The following is a 23729-nucleotide window of genomic DNA, read 5'->3' on the forward strand; positions in this document are numbered from 1 at the left end:
GGCCGAGAGCTCCTCCTACTAGTAAGTGACAGTTCATTTAGCAATGCGCCGCATAGACCTGTCACTTACCAGTAGGTGGAGCTCCCGGCCGGACACGAACATCGCAGCAGCAGCCAGCAGCAGGTAAGTATGAATCTTCTACTATTGTACTATTGCTAAGTAACCATGGCAACCAGGACTGTAGTAGCGTAGTGCCATGGTTACCGATCGGAGCCCCAGCGATTAAACTGGGACTCCGATCGGAACTCCGCTGCCACCAATGATGGGGGGGGGGGGGGAGATGGGAGGCCGCACACTGGCCACCAATGTTGTTAATGCTATAGAGGGAGGGGGGGGGCCGATGGGGGGCGCACACTGTGCCACCAACGAATTATTACAATAGAGGGAGGGAGGGGGGGGGGCGCACACTGTGCCACCAACGAATTATTACAATAGAGGGAGGGGGGGGGCCGCACTGGCCACCAATGATATTCAAACTGGGGAGGGGGGGAGGGTCTGCCCCCTGCTGCCTGGCAGCCCTGATCTCTTACAGGGGGCCGTGATCAGCACAATTAACCCCTTCAGGTGCCGCACCTGAAGGGGTTAATTGTGCTGATCACGGCCCCCTGTAAGAGATCGGGTGCTGCCAGGCAGCAGGGGGCAGTCTTGTACACAGTTTGTAGTGTATTCTAACTAGAAGCGTCCCCATCACCATGGGAACGCTTCTGTGTTAGAATATACTGTCGGTTCTGAGTTTTCACGAAGTGAAAACTCAGCTTTGAAAAAGCTTTTATGCAGACGGATCTTCGGATCCGTCTGTATAAAAACTAACCTACGGCCACGGATCACGGACACGGATGCCAATCTTGTGTGCATCCGTGTTCTTTCACGGACCCATTGACTTGAATGGGTCCGTGAACCGTTGGCCGTGAAAAAAATAGGACAGGTCATATTTTTTTCACGGCCAGGAAACACGGATCACGGATGCGGCTGCAAAACGGTGCATTTTCCGATTTTTCCACGGACCCATTGAAAGTCAATAGGTCCGCGAAAAAAAGCGGAAAACGGCACAACGGCCACGGGTGCACACAACGGTCGTGTGCATGAGGCCTTATAGAGAAGAATTTGGGTGTCCTTGTAGATGGTAGATTAAATAATAGCATACAATGTCAATCAGCTGCTTCTAGGGCCACCAGTAGCGATGGGCGAACATTGGCCGGGACGTTCTAGCGAACGCGCATTCGCGATCAAATGTTCGCGAACCGAGCGTTTGCGGCGGGCACCATTCACTTTAATAGCAGGCGAACCTGAAAAACCTTCAGGTCATATTTGCAGCCACCAAATACTTACAAGAAGTGCACAAATAGTCCCACAACATGGACAGTGACATACCAGAGGGGGATCAATGGCAAAAATTCCCACAAAAAATATGTATTTTAATCAGGGGCCATTTTTATGCGTCTTAAAGGGAAACTCTCAAAAATGTGTCCTGCTGGAGCCTAGAATAATTTTATTTTAGGCCACGGGAGTACGGGACCCAAAAATTAGGCATTCCCCTGACAGAAAAGAACAAGTGATTATGTGGCTGGAGGTATATTAGGCGGTCAGTGGATAACAATTTTATTGCAGGCTAGTGAAGTACAGGCCCCAAACATTAGGCATTCACCAGACAGAAAAGAACAAGTGATTATGTGGCTGGAGGTATATTAGGCTGTCAGTGGATAACAATTTTACTGCAGGCCAGTGGAGTACAGGCCCCAAACATTAGGCATTCACCGGACAGAAAAGAACAAGTGAATATGTGGCTGGAGGTATATTAGATGGTCAGTGGATAACAATTTTACTGTAGGCCAGTACAGGCCCCAAAAATTATGCATTCACCTGACAGAAAATAACAAGCGATTATGTGGCTGGAGGTATATTAGGCGGTCAGTGGATAACAATTTTACTGTAGGCCAGTGGATTACAGGCCCCAAACATTAGGCATTCACCAGACAGAAAAGAACAAGTGATTATGTGGCTGGAGGTACATTAGGCATTCACTGAATAACAATTTTACTGTGGGCCAGTGGAGTACAGGCCCCCAAAATTATGCATTCACCTGACAGAAAATAACAAGCGATTATGTGGCTGGAGGAATAAGAAAGACGGTCAGTGGATAACAATTTTACTGTAGGCCAGTGGAGTACAGGCCCCAAAAATTATGCATTCACCTCACAGAAAAGAACAAGGTATTATGTGGCTTGAGGTATATTAGGCGGTCAGTGGATAACAATTTTACTGCAGGCCAGTGGACTACAGGCCCCAAACATTAGGCATTCACCGGACAGAAAACAACAAGTAATTATGTGGCTGGAGGTACATTAGGCGTTCACTGAATAACAATTTTACTGTAAGCCAGTGGAGTACAGGCCCCAAAAATGATGCATTCACCTGACAGAAAAGAACAAGTGAATATGTGGCTGGAGGTATATTAGATGGTCAGTGGATAACAATTTTACTGTAGGCCAGTACAGGCCCCAAAAATTAGGCATTCACCGGACAGAAAAGAACTTGTGATGATGAGGCTGGAGGTACAATAGGAGGTCACTGGCTAAAATTTTTACTGTAGGCCACTGGAGTAGAGGACTTTTATGCCGCTGTGTATACATAAGACAAGGACCATTCTTTGTTCTGGGTGGTGGCGGATATGTGTGGGCTGGCATGAGGAAATTCAATTACACGTGGTCGTCACAGGTGTTGAATTCCTCCCAGATCCATGCCTCATTCATTTTTAGAAATATGAGGTAGTCCACACTGTTGTGAGCTAGGCGAGTGCGCTTATCGGTCATGATCCCACCTGCTGCGCTGAACGTCCTTTCGGACAGGACACTCGACGAGGGGCAAGCCAAGAGTTCCATGGCAAATTGAGCCAGCTCTGGCCACAGGTCAAGCCTGCACACCCAGTAGTCCAGGGGTTCCTCGCTTCTCAGGGCGTCCACATCGGCTGTTATACCGATGTAGTCGGACACCTGTCGGTCTAGGCGTTCCCTGAGGCTGGATCTGGAGGGCGGCTCTCGATGGGTTGGCTGCAAGAATGATCTCATATCCGAAGTGACCAACACATCTTCAAACCGCCCTCTTCTTGCAGGCACGGTAGAATTGGTACCCGCAACTGTGTTGCTGTGGGTGGAAATTCCTCTGCCAGCGCCCGCAACAGCAGAATGCAGCATCTCTCGCAGCAAGGCCTGGAAATGCTGCATTCTGACAGCCCTCTGTGATGCTGGTAACATATTGTGTTTGTACTGGGGGTCTAAGTACATTGCCACCCAGTACTGGTCCTTGCCCTTTATGCTTTTTATACGGGGGTCCCTCTTCAAACACTGGAGCATGAAGGCCCCCATTTGCACTAAATTGGATGAGGTGAAGCGCCCTTGCTCCTGCTCATCGCCCAGGAGATTGTCGTCCTTGGTCTCCTCCCCCAGCCACGGACACCAGGGATCCCAAAAAAGTTTAAAGTCCCCCTCAAAGCCTGCTCTTCTTGCTCCTCCTCCTCCCCCCAGCCACCATCCTCCTCTGACTCCTCTTCAGACTCCTGCTGACTTGTCTCAGATGGAGTAGCCCCCCTGGGAATTCATTCAGCATTGCGACTTCCTCATCTTCCAGCTCCTGCTCCTCGACGGCTTGATCAATGACACAACGCAATCCCCGATTCAGAAAGAAGGTGCAAGGTACGATGGTCACTGATGGTGCCCTGGCTGTGCTGACCAGTTTTGTGATCTCATCAAATGTCCGCAGAAGTCTGCATGCGTCGCGCATGAGTAGCCACTGGCGCGGTGAAAAGAAACCAAGCATCCTAGAACCTGTCCTGCTGCAGAGTTCGTACAGGTAGTCGTTAACGGCACGCTGCTGCTGGAGCAGCCTATCAAGCATATACAAGGTAGAGTTCCAGCGCATCGGGCTGTCACAAATCAGGACATCTGACGGGCAGGTGGTGTTCGCCACTGAACGTCAACAAGGTGAGCATGGCCGTGTAAGATCGTCTAAAATTGCCAGAGATTTTTCCTGGCCTGCCGCAAGACGTCCTGGACGCCGGGGTATTTGGCAACGAATTGCTGCACGGACTAAGTTCAGGATGTGTGCCATGCATGGCATGTGTGTCATTTTCTTCCCTTTTTCATGCGCACATCTGCAGATTGGGCACTGTTTGCTCGCACACCACTTTACCAACTGTCAAATTGAGCGGGGTTAGCCACTGATCAGCCTGTGACCGCAGAGCTGAAAGCAGTGCAGGACTGGTGTGGCTCTTGGCTTCCTTTCGGGGACCTTCCATTGCGGTGTGCCAATGGCCACAAATTTTCTAAAGGCCTCCGAGTCCACCAGTTCATATGGCAGTAGTTTGCAGGCTAGCAGTTTCGACAAGCCAGCGGTCAGCCATTGGGCAAGAGGGTTATCCGGCGTCATCAACGTTTTACGCTAAAACATTTGGGCCACGGAAGCCAGCCTTCTGCCAGATGAACGCAACGACGGCACTGTGGAAGGTGAGTGGAGGACAAATGGGAGGAGAGAGGAGAAGGAGAAGAGGCAGGGCGTGGAGCGCTCAGTGATGGGAGGCCAGGTGCCTTCTTAAGGCGGTCGTCCCTAGGTGAGTTTTGGGCTTACAGCGACTTATGCATTGACAGCACAGGCTGCAGATGGCAACACTATTGTCAGCAGCTGACACGTTAACAAAAGCCCACACTGCATAGCCATGTGCTGGCGTCCATCGGAGCGCAAGATATGACCGTGCATGTGGAGGGCTATGCTCCAGATACATTTGTAGTCTGATTTTTGCCTCCTGTGCACTGCGAGGTTCTGCCTGCTTCTCCCTCCCTATCTGCTGCTCCGTCTCTCCCTATGAACTTCCCTCCTCTTCCTCTCTTGTGGGCACCCACGTGATGTCCATCGACACGTCATCATCGTCACCTTCACCACCACTGACATTAGAGATCTCGGAGTAGGCAGCAACAGCGGGGAACACCCTCCTTGGGCTGATCTGAGTACTGTAGTCAGACCGCTAGGTGGCAGCCGTTGCTACCCCTCTCTTCCCTCATCCGATGCCAAGAATGGCTGCACATCGGTAAGGTCTGGGAATGGATGGGAAAATAATTCTCTGACTCGAGTGAGGGGGCTATGGTGGTGGTCGTGGTGGTGGTGTCTTTGGGTGGTGCACACAGCAGAGAGTGAGAAGAGTGCAGATACAGAGGATGAAGAGGGTGCAGAAGCGGAATGCTGAGTGAGCCACTCAGCCAACTCTGGTGCATCCTTTGACGTAATTGTACGCACCTTCTTCAACTTCCCACTTAGACTCCGGCCTGGTGCACCTGCCTGACCCCTACCACCCCTGCGGAACGGCCTGCCTCTTCCTTTGCCTGTCTTTTTCAAAATGATCCTGTGCCAAAGTCCCTAGAGAAGAGCAGTATTTGTGGAAGCAGGTTTATCGCAGGCCTCTATCAGTATTTTGTGGAAGCAGGTAACTAGAACCCCTCGATCAGTATTTTGTAGAAGCAGGTATATCGCACCCTTCAATCAGTATTTTGTGGAAGCAGGTATATCAAACCCCTTAATAAGTATTTTGTGGAAACAGGTATATCGCACCCCTCAATCAGTATTTTGTGGAAGCAGGTGTATAGAACCCCTTAATCAGTATTTTGTAGAAGCAGGATTATCGCACCCCTCAATCAGTATTTTGTGGAAACAGGTATCTAGAACCCCATAATCAATATTTGGTGGAAGCAGGTATATCGCACCCCTCAATCAGTATTTTGTGGAAGCCGGTGTATGGCAGACCTCAATAAATATTTGGTGGAAGCAGGTATATCAAACCGCTCAATCAGTATTTTGTGGAAGCAGGTATATAGAACCCCTTAATCAGTATTTTGTAGAAGCAGGTATATTGCACCCCTCAATCAGTATTTTGTGGAAACAGGTATATAGAACACCTGAATCAATATTTGGTGGAAGCAGGTATATCGCACCCCTCAATCAGTATTTTGTGGAAGCAGGTATATAGAAATCAGTATTTTGTAGAAACATGTATATCCCACCCCTCAATCAGTATTTTGTGGAAACAGGTATATAGAACCCCTGAATACATATTTGGTGGAAGCATGTATATTGCGCCCCTCACTCAGTATTTTGTGGAAGCGGGTATATCGCACCCCTCAATCAGTATTTTGTGGAAGCAGGTATATAGAACCCCTTAATCAGTATTTTGTAGAAGCAGGTATATTGCACCCCTCAATCAGTATTTTGTGGAAACAGGTATATAGAACACCTGAATCAATATTTGGTGGAAGCAGGTATATCGCACCCCTCAATCTTTATTTTTTTAAAGCAGGTATATCAAACCCCTTAATCAGTATTTTGTGGAAGCAGGTATATCAAACCCCTTAATCAGTATTTTGTGGAAGCAGGTATATCGCACCCCTCAATCAGTATTTTGTGGAAGCAGGTATATAGAAATCAGTATTTTGTAGAAATAGGCATATCCCACCCCTCAATCAGTATTTTGCGGAAACAGGTATATAGAACCCCTGAATACATATTTGGTGGAAGCAGGTATATCGCGCCCCTCACTCAGTATTTTGTGGAAGCCGGTGTATCGCAGGCCTCAATCAATATTTGGTGGAAGCAGGTATATCACACCCCTCAATCAGTATTTTGTTGAAGCAGGTATATAGAACCCCTTAATTAATATTTTGTAGAAGCAGGTATATCCCACCCCTCAATCAGTATTTTGCGGAAACAGGTATATAGAACACCTAAATCAAGATTTGGTGGAACAGGTATATCGCACCCCTCAATTTGTATTTTGTGGAAGCAGGTATATCAAACCCCTTAATCAGTATTTTGTGGAAGCAGGTATATCGCACCCCTCAATCTGTATTTTGTGGAAGCAGGTATATCAAACCCCTTAATCAGTATTTTGTGGAACCAGGTATATTGCACCCCTCAATCAGTATTTTGTGGAAGCAGGTATATTGCACCCCGCAATCGGTATTTTGTGGAAGCAGGTATATAGAACCCCTTAATCATTATTTTGTAGAAGCAGGTATATTGCACCCCTCAATCAGTATTTTGTGGAAACAGGTATATATACGGTAGAACACTCAAATCAATATTTGGTGGAAGCAGGTATATCGCACCCCTCAATCTGTATTTTGTGGAAGCAGGTATATCAAACCCCTTAATCAGTATTTTGTGGAAGCAGGTATATCGCACCCCTCAATCAGTATTTTGTGGAAGCAGATGTATCGCACCCCTCAATTAGTATTTTGTGGAAGTAGGTATATCGCACCCCTCAATCAGTATTTTGTGGAAACAGGTATATCAAACCCCTTAATCAGTATTTTGTGAAAGCAGGTATATCGCACCCCTCAATCAGTATTTTGTGGAAGCAGGTATATCAAACCCCTTAATCAGTATTTTGTGGAAGTAGGTCTATCGCACCCCGCAATCAGTATTTTGTGGAAGCAGGTATATAGAACCCCTTAATCAGTATTTTGTAGAAGAAGGTATATCGCACCCCTCAATCAGTATTTTGTGGAAACAGGTATATAGAACCCCTGAATCAATATTTGGTGGAAGCAGGTATATCAAACCCCTTAATTAGTATTTTGTGGAAGCAGGTATATCGCACCCCTCAATCAGTATTTTGCGGAAACAGGTATATAGAACACCTAAATCAAGATTTGGTGGAACAGGTATATCGCACCCCTCAATTAGTATTTTGTGGAAGCAGGTATATCAAACCCCTTAATCAGTATTTTGTGGAAGCAGGTATATCGCACCCCTCAATCTGTATTTTGTGGAAGCAGGTATATCAAACCCCTTAATCAGTATTTTGTGGAACCAGGTATATTGCACCCCTCAATCAGTATTTTGTGGAACCAGGTATATCGCACCCCTTAATCAGTATTTTGTGGAGGTATATAGAACCCCTTAATCATTATTTTGTAGAAGCAGGTATATTGCACCCCTTAATCAATATTTTGTGGAAACAGGTATATACCGTAGAACACTCAAATCAATATTTGGTGGAAGCAGGTATATCGCACCCCTCAATCTGTATTTAGTGGAAGCAGGTATATCAAACCCCTTAATCAGTATTTTGTGGAAGCAGGTATATCGCACCCCTCAATTAGTATTTTGTGGAAACATGTATATCAAACCCCTTAATCAGTATTTTGTGAAAGCAGGTATATCGCACCCCTCAATCAGTATTTTGTGGAAGCAGGTATATCAAACCCCTTAATCTGTATTTTGTGGAAGCAGGTATATCGCACCCCTCAATCAGTATTTTGTGGAAGCAGATGTATCGCACCCCTCAATTAGTATTTTGTGGAAGCAGGTATATCGCACCCCTCAATCAGTATTTTGTGGAAACAGGTATATCAAACCCCTTAATCAGTATTTTGTGAAAGCAGGTATATCGCACCCCTCAATCAGTATTTTGTGGAAGCAGGTATATCAAACCCCTTAATCAGTATTTTGTGGAAGTAGGTCTATCGCACCCCGCAATCAGTATTTTGTGGAAGCAGGTATATAGAACCCCTTAATCAGTATTTTGTAGAAGAAGGTATATCGCACCCCTCAATCAGTATTTTGTGGAAACAGGTATATAGAACCCCTGAATCAATATTTGGTGGAAGCAGGTATATCAAACCCCTTAATTAGTATTTTGTGGAAGCAGGTATATCGCACCCCTCAATCAGTATTTTGCGGAAACAGGTATATAGAACACCTAAATCAAGATTGGTGGAACAGTTATATCGCACCCCTCAATTAGTATTTGTGGAAGCAGTTAATCAAACCCCTTAATCAGTATTTTGTGGGAAGCAGGTATATCGCACCCCTCAATCTGTATTTTGTGAAGCAGGTATATCAAACCCCCTTAATCAGTATTTTGTGGAACCAGGTATAATTGCACCCCTCAATCAGTATTTTGTGAACCAGGTATATCGCACCCGTATAATCAGTATTTTGTGGAGGTATATAGAACCCCTTAATCATTATTTTGGTAGAAGCAGGTATATTGCACCCCTTAATCATATTTTGTGAAACAGGTATATACCGTAGAACACTCAATCAATATTTGGTGGAAGCAGGTATATCGCACCCCCTCAATCTGTATTTAGTGGAAGCAGGTATATCAAACCCCTTAATCAGTATTTTGTGGAAGCAGGTATATCGCACCCCTCAATTAGTATTTTGTGGAAACATGTATATCAAACCCCTTTAATCAGTATTTTTATGAAAGCAGTATATCGCACCCCTCAATCAGTATTTTGTGGAAGCAGGTATATCAAACCCTTTAATCTGTATTTTGTGGAAGCAGGTATATCGCACCCCTCAATCAGTATTTTGTGGAAGCAGATGTATTGCACCCCTCATTAGTATTTTGTGGAAGCAGGTATATCGCCACCCCTCAATCAGTATTTTGTGGAAACAGGTATATCAAACCCCTTAATCAGTATTTTGTGAAAGTAGGTATATCGCACCCCTCAATCAGTATTTTGTGGAAGCAGGTATATCAAACCCCTTAATCAGTATTTGTGGAAGCAGGTTATCGCACCCCTCAATCAGTATTTTTCTGGAAGCAGGGTATATAGAACCCCTAATCATATTTTGTGGAGGATATAGAACCCCTTAATCATTATTTTGTAGAAGCAGTTATATTGCACCCCTCAATCAGTATTTTGTGAAACAGGTATATACCGTAGAACACTCAAATCAATATTTGGTGGAAGCAGGTATATCGCACCCCCTCAATCTGTATTTAGTGAGAAGCAGTATATAGAACCCCTTAATTCAGTATTTTGTGGAAGCAGGTATAATCGCACCCCTCAATCAGTATTTGTGGAAGCAGATGTATCGCACCCCTCAATTAGTATTTGTGGAAGCAGGGTAATCACACCCCTCAATCAGTATTTTGTGGAAACAGTATATCAAACCCCTTAATCAGTATTTTGTGAAAGCAGGTATATCGCACCCCTCAATCAGTATTTGTGGAAGCAGGTATATCAAACCCCGTAATCAGTATTTTGTGGAAGCAGGTATAGTCGCACCCCGCAATCAGTATTTTGTGGAAGCAGGGTATATAGAACCCTTAATCAGTATTTTGTAGAAGCAGGTATATCGCACCCCTCAATCAGTATTTTGTGGAAACAGGTATATAGAAACCCCTGAATTAAATATTTGGTGGAAGCAGTATATCGCACCTCTCAATCAGTATTTTGTGGAAGCAGGTATATCAAACCCCTTAATTAGTATTTTGTGGAAGCAGGTATATCGCACCCCTCAATCAGTATTTTGCGGAAACAGGTATATAGAACACCTAAATCAAGATTTGGTGGAACAGGTATATTGCACCCCTCAATCAGTATTTTGTGGAAGCCGGTGTATCGCAGGCCTCAATCAATATTTGGTGGAAGCAGGTATATCACACACCTCAATCAGTATTTTGTGGAAGCAGGTATATAGAACCCCTTAATCAGTATTTTGTAGAAGCAGGTATATCCCACCCCTCAATCAGTATTTTGCGGAAACAGGTATATAGAACACCTAAATCAAGATTTGGTGGAACAGGTATATAGCACCCTCAATTAGTATTTTGTAGAAGCAGGTATATCAAACCCTTTAATCAGTATTTTGTGGAAGCAAGTATATCACACCCCTCAATCTGTATTTTGTGGAAGCAGGTATATCAAACACCTTAATCAGTATTTTGTGGAACCAGGTATATTGCACCCCTGAATAAATATTTGGTGGAAGCAGGTATATCGCACCCCTTAATCAGTATTTGTGGAGGTATATAGAACCCCTTAATCATTATTTTGTAGAAGCAGGTATATTGCACCCCCTACATCAGTATTTTGTGGAAAACAGGTATATACCGTAGAACACTCAAATCAATATTTTGTGGAAGCAGGTATATCGCAACCCCTCAATCTGTATTTTGTGGAAGCAGGTATATCAAACCCTTAATCAGTATTTTGTGGAAGCAGGTATATCGCACTCCCTCAATCAGTATTTTGTGGAAGCAGATGTATCGCACCCCTCAATTAGTATTTTGTGGAAGCAGGGTATATCGCACCCCTCAATCAGTATTTTGTGGAAACAGGTATATCAAACCCCTTAATCAGTATTTTGTGAAAGCAGGTATATCGCACCCCTCAATCAGTATTTTGTGGAAGCAGGTGTATCAAACCCCCTAATCAGTATTTTGTGGAAGCAGGTATATCGCACCCCGCAATCAGTATTTTGTGGAAGCAGGTATATAGAACCCCTTAATCAGTATTTTGTAGAAGCAGGTATATCACACCCCTCAATCAGTATTTTGTGGAAACAGGTATATAGAACCCCTGAATCAATATTTGGTGGAAGCAGTATATCGCACCCCTCAATCAGTATTTTGTGGAAGTCAGGTATATCAAACCCCTTAATTAGTACTTTGTGGAAGCAGGGTATATCGCACCCCTCAAACAGTTTTTTGGGCAACAGGTATATCACATCTGCCGTTGCAAATAGTTGTTCCAATAACGCTTGTCCCTCTATATACCTGCGTATCACAGCAATCCGCACACAACTGCTGCACAATACAAATGCACTATAATATACTTTCTATGTTAGAAAGTATATATAAGTATATCACACCTATCGATAGCACACCTATACCAGTCCTTAAAAGGACTTTTGTGGCCCTATTAGCTAGCGTCTGGGTGTCCCTAAAAGTCTGTCCCTGCTCCACAAAGCAACCTCTCCCTACACTGGCAAAACACAGAATGTAAAATGGCTGTCAGATCGGGTTCTGTTAAGGGTGGGGGTGTGTCCATGTGCTGAAACGTCTCAATTGACTGTCCTGTCCCATCTGATGGATGTGTCATAGTCAAAGTTCGGCGCAATGCAAAAGATTATGGCGCATGCGAACATCGCCTATATGATCGCATGTTTCGGCGAATCATGAACGAGAAAAGTTTGCCGCGAAACAACCGCCGGGCAAACCGCAAGGGCCATCTCTAGCCACCAGGATATTGTCATGCATTATACGAGGCATGGACTCCGCGGGGCAGGGATGTAATACTACCACTTTACAAAGCGATGGTGCGGCCTCATCTGGAATATGCATTTCAGTTCTGGGCACCAGTCCATAGAAATGATGCATTGCAGCTGGAAAAAGTATAGAGGAGAGTGACTAAACTGATAAGGGGCATGGAGGGTCTAAGTTATGAAGAAAGAATAAAATAATAAAAAAAAATTGGTCTTGAAAAGAGACATCTAAGGGGGACATGATTAACCTATACAAATATATAAATGGGCCATACAAAAAATACGGTGAAAAACTGTTCCATGTAAAATGCCCTGAAAAGAGAAGGGAAGTGTCAAAACTTGATTACTGTAAAAACTGTGAATCTGTGGAATAGACTTCCTCAGGACGTGACCACAGCAGGAACAGTGGACAGTTTTAAAAAGGGTTTAGATGAATTCTTAAAAGTAAATTACATTAATGCTTATGAAAATTTGTAGAAATCTGAGTCTCACTTCCTTCTGGGATTCGCGTCCCCATCTATCCCTTGGTTGAACTTGATGGACTTATGTCTTTTTTCAACCGTATTAACTATGTGTCACGATGGAGTGTTCTGGGAAGCTGGGACGGCCGGGGTGCGCTCGCATCATCAGCGCGTCCGTTCCCATGACAACCGCAATAGGGCTGAGCGCCGAGCTGATCACTCGGCATTCGGCTGCATCAGAACTCAGGAGTCATGTGACGCTGGCCACGTCACATGACTCCACCAGCGCTTTATTTAAACTGCTGGCCACAGATTGCCTGTTATTGAGGTCCTTCCTACATGATATTTGCCTGGTTTGTTTGTTCCTGCTTGGCTTCCGATTTCCCGTCCGTCTCATCCTCTGGTCTTGGCGTGCTCTCCTGGTTTGACTTCGGCTTGTCCTGACGATTTTCTGCTTGCTCCTCCGGTACCTTTGCTGCTCTCTTGGTTTTGACGCGACTTGTTTGACCTTTCTGTTTATGTGTTGTTTGTCTTTCCTGCACTATCCTAGCTAAGGGTTTGTCAACCAGTTGTCCCTTGTTGCTAAGACTTGCGAGGTAAGTAGGCAGGGACAGGTGTGAGGGTGGAGTTCAGTGGTCACTACCCCACCCCCTGTGTGTGTGACAGAATAACAGACCCACGTTACCACTGTTTTCATGAATCCTTTGGTTACCCTGACGGAGCATGTTTCTAATCTGACTCAGATGGTTCAGGAATTAGGGGAGAAACTCCATTTACATGAGTCAGGTCAGAGTGCCTCCACTCCGCAAGTATCTAGTCATTATATAGAGCCTCAGATTAAGCTTCCTTAACCGTTCTCAGGTGACCGTACAAAGTTTCTTTCTTTCAAAGAGAATTGTAAACTTTATTTCAGATTACGCCCCTTGTCATCCGGTTCTGAGATCCAGCGCGTGGGCATTGTAATTTCCCGTCTCCAGGGAGATCCCCAGGATTGGGCTTTTTCCTTGCCTGCTGACGCTGGTTGTCTCAGCTCTGTAGAGGGGTTCTTCCAGGCCCTAGGTACCTTGTATGATGAACCTGACAGGGGCCATGGTAGCTGAGACCGCTCTTAAGGCTTTGGTACAGGAAGACCAACCTGCCGAAGAGTATTGTACCCAGTTCAGGAGATGGTGTGTTCCTTCTGGCTGGAATGAACCAGCCCTAAAAAGCCAATTCAGGTCAGGGTTATCTGAAAATCTCAAAGACCTGTTAGTGAACTACCACCTTCCTGAGACATTAGAGGAGATCATGACACTCGCTGTTTGACTTGACAGATGTGTTAGGGAGAGACAGCAGGAACGTTTGCTTTTTTCCCAGGAGGTGTTCCAGTCAGAGGTCTGTCCTGTGAGCAGAGCCGATTTCTCTTCTGAGTAACCCATGCAGGTCGGGATGACTCGTAGAGATCAGCGTCGCCGACAAGGGGCTTGTTTCTATTGTGGCGAGTCAGACCATTGGATAAACCAATGCTCCAAGAAACCTTCTTCCGGTAAATCTACCAAGACGGGGGAGCTTAAGAGCCAGGTATTTCCTAATGTGGTCAAGAACAAGGTATTTGTATCTATTACTGTCTCCTTGGGTATTAACAAATGTTCTGGTAATGCGTTCATTGACTCAGGTTCTGCTGCCAACTTTATTGATATGAGATTTGCATTAAAGTTGGGTATTCTGATTTTGACACTACCCACTCCCATCCACAGCATGACTATCGATTCCACCCCCCTGGTGGGTGGTACTGTGAAGTATTCTACCCCGGAGATATCCTTGACTGTGGGGTTGTGTCACTCTGAAATGTGTTCTCTGTTGGTTCTAGACAACTTACCAGTAGAGGTGGTACTGGGAATGCCTTGGCTCCAGTTACATAACCCCATTATTGACTGGACCAAGGGGGAATTGGTGAAATGGGGGGTTGAATGCGACTCGTGCTTGTCTGTAGTGCAAGCGGGGGTCCCAGCAGATTCCAATACATTGCCTTTACTCTTAAAGTAATATATGGATGTGTTCTCCTCCTCGAACCCCGAGTTGCTACCGCCCCAAAGACCTTATGATTGCGCCATTGAATTGGTAGAGGGGGCCAGATATCCCAAGGGACGTATCTATAATCTTTCCACACCTGAACGCAAGGCCATGGAAGATTACGTTGAAGAGAGTCTCAGCAAGGGACACATTAGGCCTTCTGTATCTCCTATGGGGGCGGGATTTTTATTTGTCAAAAAAAAAGAAAGATGGAGGCCTCAGACCTTGCATCGACTACCGGGATTTGAATAAGATTACGATCAAGAATCAATACTCCCTTCCATTGATTCTTGATTTGGTTAATCAGGTAATGGGGGCTTCCTGGTTCTCTAAAATTGATCTGAAGGGGGCTTATAACTTGATTCGAATTAAGGAGGGAGACGAGTGGAAGACAGCTTTCAATACACCAGCTGGACACTTCGAATATCTTGTAATGCCTTTTGGACTCAGCAATGCGCCAGCTGTGTTTCAAAACTTTATGAATGATATTTTTAGAGATATCTTGGGTAAATTTGTAATTGTTTACCTTGATGATGTTTTGATTTTTTTCCATGGTTTTGAGAGTCATGTGTCTCATGTGAAACAAGTGTTGGAGGTTTAGAGGAAGAATCAATTGGCAGCCAAACAGGAGAAATGTGTTTTTGGGGTAAAAGAGATTCTGTATCTTGGGTATGTCCTCACTCCTCATGCTTTTAAAATGGATCCTAGCAAGGTATTGGCAATTTTTGACTGGGTAAGGCTGTCATTTTTAAAAGCCTTACAAAGTTTTTTTAGGATTTGCTAATTATTACCGTAGATTTATAAAGAATTTTTCGGTAATTGCTAGGCCTTTGACCGACCTCACCAAAAAAGGGGCGGACCTGGAGAACTGGTCTGTTGAAGCTACTGAAGCATTTGAGACACTTAAGAAGGAATTTAGCTGCGCCCTAGTTTTGATTCAGCCGGATCAAGAGAGACCTTTCATTGTGGAGGTGGATGCCTCTGAGGACGGAGTGGGGGCGGTCCTCTCTCAAGGTCCCGCTAGTCTTACCAATTTAAGGCCTTGTGCCTTCTTTTCCAAAAAAATTCTCCAACCAAGAGAAATTATGATGTGGGGAATCGTGAATTGCTGGCCATAAAATGGGAATTTGAGGAGTGGAGACATTTTCTTGAGGGGGCTAAACATTGTGTTACCGTTGTTACTGATGTTTCTTGAGTCTGCTAAGAGGTTGAATCCCCGTCAAGCCAGATGGGCATTGTTTTTCACATGCTTTAATTTCTCCATCACCTTCAGGCCAGGAAGTAAGAAGGCAGATGCCCTATCCAGGAGTTTCTGTGCGTTCCAGCCCACGGACGCACCGCCTGAAATCATATTGCCAGCTAGTGTCTTTTTAGCAGCCGTGTCCCAAGATCTTATGGCTCTTATTAAGGCAGAACAACATCTGGCCCCGGCACTCACATCAACAGATAAGTTGTTTGTTCCTGAACAGTTCCATCTCCGGCTGTTGAGTTAGTGTCATGACTCTGTTTTGTGTGGATATCCTGGTATCAAGAGTACTAAAGAGCTGGTATCCAGGTCTTATTAGTGGCCCATCCTGTTCAAGGATATCAAGTCCTATGTGTTTGCCTGCGAGGTGTGTGCCAGGTCCAAAACCCCTAGGACTCCTCCTGCTGGTGAACTGCGACCTCTACCCATTCACAGTAGATCCTGGTCCCATATTTCTATGGACTTCATCACGGATCTGCCACCTGCTGAGGGTAAAACTGTGGTTTGGGTAGTGGTCGACAGATTCAGTAAGATGGTACATTTTGTTCCCCTTGCTAAACTTCCGAATGCTAAGACTCTGGCCTCTGTATTTGTGGAACAAATTGTAAGTTTGCACGGTGTACCCGAGAACATTGCATCTGATAAGGGTGTCCAGTTTGTGTCGCCATTTTGGAGAGCCTTTTGTCAGAGGTGCCAAATCTCATTGTCCTTCTCGTCTGCCTATCATCCTAAAAGTAACGGGCAGACGGAGCGACTTAATCAGTCTGTGGAACAATTTCTCAGGTCATATGTCTCTGGTGATCAACAGTTGTGGGTTAAGTACCTTCCTTTGGCAGAATTTGCGATTAACAACCATGTTAATTCCTCCGCTAGTGTCTCCCCATTCTTTTGTAACTATGGTTTCCATCCTCGTTTTCATTCTGGGTCATCTGTTTCCTCGTCTAACCCTGAGGCGGATAAGGTCTCATCTGAACTGTGCACAGTTTAGGCCCGGGTTCAGTCGAACCTAGAAAAGGCTCAAAATAAATCAAAAAATCAAAGCTAATAAGAGACGTTCTAGGGGGATGGATTTTCAGGTTGGGGATCAGGTGTGGCTGTCCTCTAAGAATGTGCCTCTTAAGGTGGCCTTCAAAAAGTTCGCACCTCGTTTTATAGGTCCATACGAGATTACGGAGGTAATCAATCCAGTGTCGTTTAGATTAAGGTTACCTGATTCGTTCCACATCCATGATGTCTTCCATAAATCTCTGCTGAAAAGACATGTTACTCCTGTTGTTCCTTCACAGCACGCTCTGCCGCCAGTACTGGTTAATAATTCTGAGGAATTTGTGGTTTCAAAAATGTTGGATGTTAGGAGAGTCCGCAACTCCTTACAGTATCTGGTACACTGGAAAGGCTATGGACCGGAGGAAAGGTCCTGGGTACCAGCTAAGGATGTTCACGCCACTAGGCTTGTCAAAAAATGTCATTTGGAACATCCTGAGAAGCTGTCGCCTGGGGCCTTGGGTCTGGTGGCCCCGCGTAAAAGGGGGGCTACTGTCACGATGCAGTGTTCTGGGAAGCTGGGGCGGCCAGGGCGCGCTCGCATCATCAGTGCGCCCGGCGTTGTCCGTTCCCATGACAACCGCAATAGGGCTGAGCGCCGAGCTGATCACTCAGCGCTCGGCTGCATTAGAACTCGGGAGTCATGTGATGCTGGCCACGTCACATGACTCCACCAGCGCTCTATTTAAACAGGCTAGCCACAGCCAAATCTGCTAGCCACATATTGCCTGTTATTGAGGTCCTTCCTGCATGATACTCACCTGGTTTGTTTGCTCCTGCTTGGCTTCCGATTTCCCCTCTCATCCTTTGGTCTTGTCGTGCTCTCCTGGTTTGACTTCGGCTTGTCCTGACGATTCTCTGCTTGCTCCTCCGGTACCTTTTCTGCTCTCTTGGTTTTGACGCGGCTTGTTTGACCTTTCTGTTTATGTGTTGTTTGTCTTCCCTGCACTATCCTAGCTAAGGGTTTGTCGATCAGTTGTCCCTTGTCGCTAGGACTTGCTAGGCAAGTAGGCAGGGACAGTGGGGTTCAGTGGTCACTACCCCACCCCCCTGTGTGTGTGACACTATGTAACAGACGTTCTCCATCTTGAGCTATTTTGAAAAGAAGAATGGGCAAAAATTTCAGCCTCTAGATGTGCAAAGCTGGTAGAGACATACCCCAAAAGTCTTGCAGCTTTAAGCTGTAATTGCAGCGAAAGGTGGTCCTGCAAAGTATTGACTTGGGGGGGGTTTAATGTAAATGCACACCACACTTTTCAGATTTTTTTTATTATAATATATTATTTTTAAAAAAATTAAAACCATGTATCATTTTCTTTTTACTTCACACATTCTTGCTACTTTGTGTTTGTCTATCACATAAAATACCAAGAAAATACATTTGTTTGTGGGTGTAACGTAAAAAGGGGTATTGAATACCTTTTCAAGGAACCGCAAATATGGTCATTTCTGTAGCCAAAATTTTATGCATTCATTTTTATTTGAGTCTGCCAACTAGGAGCAGCACTTCTGCAGAATCCATCACATAACTTATTGCGGTGTTTGTAGAAGCTACTCCTACCTGCCCCCCCCCCCCCATCCTGCTACCGCTACATTATCCCGCTCTAACCAACGAGTTTGCTCAGAAAGGGACAGGGGCAGGGACATTTGTGAAGGCAGAGGCAGAAAGAGTGGCAGGTACAGTGGAAGCTGGGTGAACCCCTCTCTGAACCCTCTGGGATGAGCTTGGCTGCCATTAATGCAAAATAAAAAAAAAGGCCAGGGGCGTAGCTAAAGGCTCATGGGCCCTGGTGCAAGAGTTCAGCTTGGGACCATCCCCCCCCCCCCCCCCTTCACTCAGCGCTGGTGCACCTAGCTTTTCTGCAAAAATTGAAACACCAAATTGTCAACCTAACCCCTTCCCTCCAGTCCTACTGTTAAAGGGGTTGTCCTCTTTTTACTACTGGATAGGATAGGTCACCAATATCAGATTGGCAGGACCCCCTAGCACCCCCGCCGATCAGCTCTTTGAAGAGAGGGCAGCGCTCATATGAGAGCTGCTTTCTCTGTTCTGTTCACCTGCACGCCGTAGCATTTGCAGTGATGAGCAGGTAAACAGAGCAGAGAAGGCGGTACTCATACAAAAAAAAAAGAGGACAACCCCTTTAAAGACATACTTGGAAAACATTACATACAGCGCTACAGAACATACAGGATAATACAGCCCCACATATGTACCTCTTCCATCCAGTGACTTCTCTTCTCTGATGTAGATATTCTCTTTTCTCTTCTTCTCCTGTTAGACCAGACCGCCATAGTGACTTCTTTCAGCCGCGCCTCGTCTCTGCAGAGTTTAATAAACAGACATCTTACTTTCCTAGTTTTCCATCATCCTCCTCACCTTCTCAACACCCCATGCTGCCACCTCCAATACTGTGTCTGCTGTGTCCCCAATGTTATCCTGCAGAAACAGTCCCCCTGAAAATACTGGTACCACACAGAGAGTCAATACAAAAACACCCCTTTATATTGTGCGCCAGTACAAAAAATACCCCTTTCAGATCAGACCCCCATATAAAACCCTAAATGAGACCCCCCCATCTCATACCAAATCCCCTTTAGACCTCTATGTCAGACCCCAGTTTTAGACCTCAGATCAGACCCCCCCCATTAGACCTCCATGTAAGACCCCGACCCAATAGCAGACCTCAGATAAGACCCCCATTAGACCTCTAGACCCTCATTAGACCTCCAGACCCCCAATCAGACATCTATACCCCCATTAGACCTCTCCAGACCCCCCATTAGACCGCTCCAGACCCCCAATCAGACGTCTATACCCCCATTAGACCTCTACAGACCCCCAATCAGACATCTATACCCCCATTAGACCTCTCCAGACCCCCAGTCAGACCTCCAGACCCCCATTAGACCTCTCCAAACCCCCAATCAGATGTCTATACCCCCATTAGACCTCTCCAGACCTCCAGACCCCCTGTGAGACCACTTCAGACCCACAGTAAGACATCCAGACCCCCCATTAAACCTCTCCAGACACCCAATAAGACCTCCATATCAGACCTCAGATCAGACTGTAAAGTAATAAAATAACTTACCTCTCCTGTCTCCTGCCGCCACTCTCCCTGTCCTGGTTCTCTTCTCAGGGCCCGCACTGCAGAGTCACCTGACCTCCTGCAGCATCAGGTCAGAGTGCGCTCTATACGTCCTGACGCTGCAGGCAGCCAGGGCACAGCGGCGCGGGACCTGAGAAGCGTAAGCAGGAGGAGGGGTCGCTCACAGCGCTTCACCCCCACCTCCTCCTCCTGCATACTAGTGAGCGCTTTCATTCAAAACATGCTAAACTCAATAAATTGGGAGGCCAAATGTATCTGGATAAAACCAATGCTCTACTGTGGAGTTTGGATCGCAACAAGTCGATTTTACTAGACCTCGATGTGACAGAGACAACGTTATTTAGACAAGTTATATAGTGAGCGAGCTAATTGCAAAGAAGCTAAAGCCTCATATAGAGGGAAAGTTTGTGAAAGTGCATGAGAAAGATTTCATAATAAGGATTTGGAGAAGGGGCAGAGGGATAGCAGAGCAGGAAGAGGCTGGTGCTGCTACTAGGGGCTCATACCATAGGGGAGTAATAAAGCCCACCATAAAGCCCCCCCCCAGTAGAAATAATTCTCCTTATAATGTGACAATGCAAAAAATACCCCCTTGTAATGCCTCCAGTAGAGCTAATGTCCCCATAATGTGCCAGTATAAAATACCCCTATATAGTGCCCCCAGTAAATGCCCCCATAGTGCTCCTCTCCCCCCTTCCTCCTAGTTCCCCCCATAATGTACTAGTATCAAATGCCCCATATATCGTGCCCCAGTAGATGCAAATTATGGGGGACACTGAGGGCAAGTATAAAATTTCCCTACTTAGTGCCCTCCGTAGATGACTCCATAGTACTCCTCTCCCCCCTTCCCCATAGTACCCACCATAATGTGTCCCAGTATAAAATGCTACTGTACAGAGCCCCCCATATAAAATACCCCTTCTTTGTGGCCTCAATAGATGCCCCTATAGTGCCCACCAATAATGTGCCAGTAATAAGTGCCCCCAATAACGTGCCAGTAATAAGTGCCCCCAATAACGTTCCAGTAACAAGAGCCCCCCCAATGTTCCAGTAACAAGAGGCCCCCATCATGTGCCAGTAACAAGAGCCCCCATCATGTGCCAGCAATAAGCCCCCCATCATGTGCCAGTAATAAGCCCCCCATCATGTGCCAGTAATAAGCCCCCCATCATGTGCCAGTAATAAGCCCCCCATCATGTGCCAGTAATAAGCCCCCCATCATGTGCCAGTAATAAGCCCCCCCATCATGTGCCAGTAATTAGCCCCCCATCATGTGCCAGTAATACGCCCCCCATCATGTGCTAGTAATACGCCCCCCATCATGTGCCAGTAATACGCCCCCCATCATGTGCCAGTAATACGCCCCCCATCATGTGCCAGTAATAAGCCCCCCAATGTGCCAGTAAAAAGCCCCCCAATGTGCCAGTAACAAAAGCCCCCCTAATGTGCCTGAAATAAGCCCCCCATCATGTGCCAGTAATAAGCCCCCCATCATGTGCCAGTAATAAGCCCCCCCATCATGTGCCATTAATTAGCCCCCCATCATGTGCCAGTAATAAGCCCCCCATCATGTGCCAGTAATAAGCCCCCATCATGTGCCAGTAAAAAGCCCCCCCATCATGTGCCAGTAATAATCCCCCCATCATGTGCCAGTAATGAACCCCCCATCATGTGCCAGTAATAAGTCCCCCCATCATGTGCCAGTAACAAGCCCCCCCAATGTGCCAGTAACAAGAGCCCCCCTAATGTGCCTGTAAAACTATTGTAAAAAAAAAAACAAAAAAACACTTATACTTACCTCCATGTCAGTGATGTGATGCAGGCCTCTTTCGGCTTGTGTCCCGCGCTGTATGGCTCAGGCGGCGCGATGACGTCATCGCGCCGCCTGCGCCGGCCTCTGTTAGGCTGCAGGCACTAGGCCGGCAGCCTATCAGGGGAAGGGGAAGGGACACGCCTCTCCCTCCCCTGCTGCAGCACAGGCAGATGACTATGGAGATGAGCGCAATGGAAGAGCTCATCTCCCTGTTGTGTCCGGCTGCAGCCGCTCAGTTGGGGGGGCAAAGCGTGATGTAGGGGGGGCCGTGGCCCCCTTTGGCCCCCCCCCCTGGCGACGCCACTGTAACCTCCAGACAAAGTAAAATTATTTCAGAGCGTTAGTTTGTCTTGCAGAACTGTCTCAGATGGGATTCCTGACTGCAGGAGATTTGGAATTTTTATCTCTTGCTTGCGATGAGACAATGGAAATGACAAATACTGCCCAACTGCCCATTTTTGTTCATGTGCTAACTGCAGAGTTTGACACACAAGAGGAACTACTGTCACTGGATGCCATGCATTGCACTACAAGAGGTGAGGACCTGTTTGAGAGACTTGTTTTATCAATGACAAAATTTGGGTTAACATTTAAAAAGTTAAAGGGGTTCTAAGGGTTTTTAATATTGATGACCTATCCTCAGGAAAGGTCATCAATATCAGATCGTCGGGAGTCCGACACCCCCGCCGATCAGTAGTATGAGGAGACACACGTACAGTCCGCACGTACTATCTCCCTTCTCTTTTCCTGCTCACTGCTGCTTTGCTATATACAGCAGCGGCGCGTCCTCTCCTCATACAGCTTATCGGCGGGGATCCCGAGTGTCGGACCCCCGCCGATCTGATATTGATGACCTATGCTGAGGATAGGTCATCAATATTAAAAGCCCAGAGAACCCCTTTAAGCCTTACTGCAGATAGAGCTCCAGCCATGGTTGGCTCAAAAAAAGGATTCCCAACCAGCTTCTCAGCTCTTTGCTTCCAAACGTGAAATAATTTGAAGCTAAATTAAGGTTGTGGAAAGTACAACTCGAAAATAATAACATGGTGCATTTCCCCACTCTGGAACGACACTTGAGGATGCTAGTGATTGTGTGAAACGTATTGAGGCATTTAATGAAAGATTCAAGGACATAAAAAGTAAACAAATGGAACTGAATATCTTTGCTTAAACTTTCAATGTAGAACCAGTAGATGTGCCTGATAGCCTACAACACAAAATAATTCAGCTGCAAAGCAATGATGAGCTGAAAGCTAGGTACAACAACCTCCCACTGCTTCAGTTCTATAAATGTTACATAAGCAATGATGAATTTCCCACTTTCAGGAGACATGCATTGAAATATGCATCTTTGTTTGGAGCAACTTACTGCTGCCAGCAGTTCTTTTTAAAAGTTACTATTAAAGCAGTCTAATTTTTAAGTTGAGAATTTTGTATGGCCTGTGAACAATGTTATAAATATCCAAATGGCCCATGGCAGCTAAAAGGTCCCACCCCCCTGAAGTACAAGATAAATATGTTTATATTTTAATAGAATGGGCATTTTGAGACATGGTGATAACGGCAATGATCTTTATTTTTTTATTGTTTATTAATTTTAATATGAGGAATGGAGTATCATTAGAATAAAAAAAAAATTATAAAAAAATAAATAAATTTTAAAAACTTTTTTTCTTCAATTATTTAAGTCCGCCTAGGGATGATTTACCATTGCATCCTATGGGAGATTCACTGTGTTTCACAGGCAGGTCTCCATAGCCCTTGGAACCTTCCATAGCAACCTAATAGCTCCCGCTATCTCGCACAGATGCCTCAGACACTGTGGTTGCGATTGACCATTGCATCTGACAGGTTAAATGTCAGTTATCACCAATCACAGACAACGCCTCTGTAAAAAAGCAGGCACCCGGCCGCTATGGCACCCATTCAGCTTCTGAGCTGGTGCCATGTTT

Source organism: Bufo bufo, chromosome 3 (genome assembly GCF_905171765.1).
Source record: "Bufo bufo chromosome 3, aBufBuf1.1, whole genome shotgun sequence".
In the NCBI taxonomy this organism is placed as follows: domain Eukaryota; kingdom Metazoa; phylum Chordata; class Amphibia; order Anura; family Bufonidae; genus Bufo; species Bufo bufo.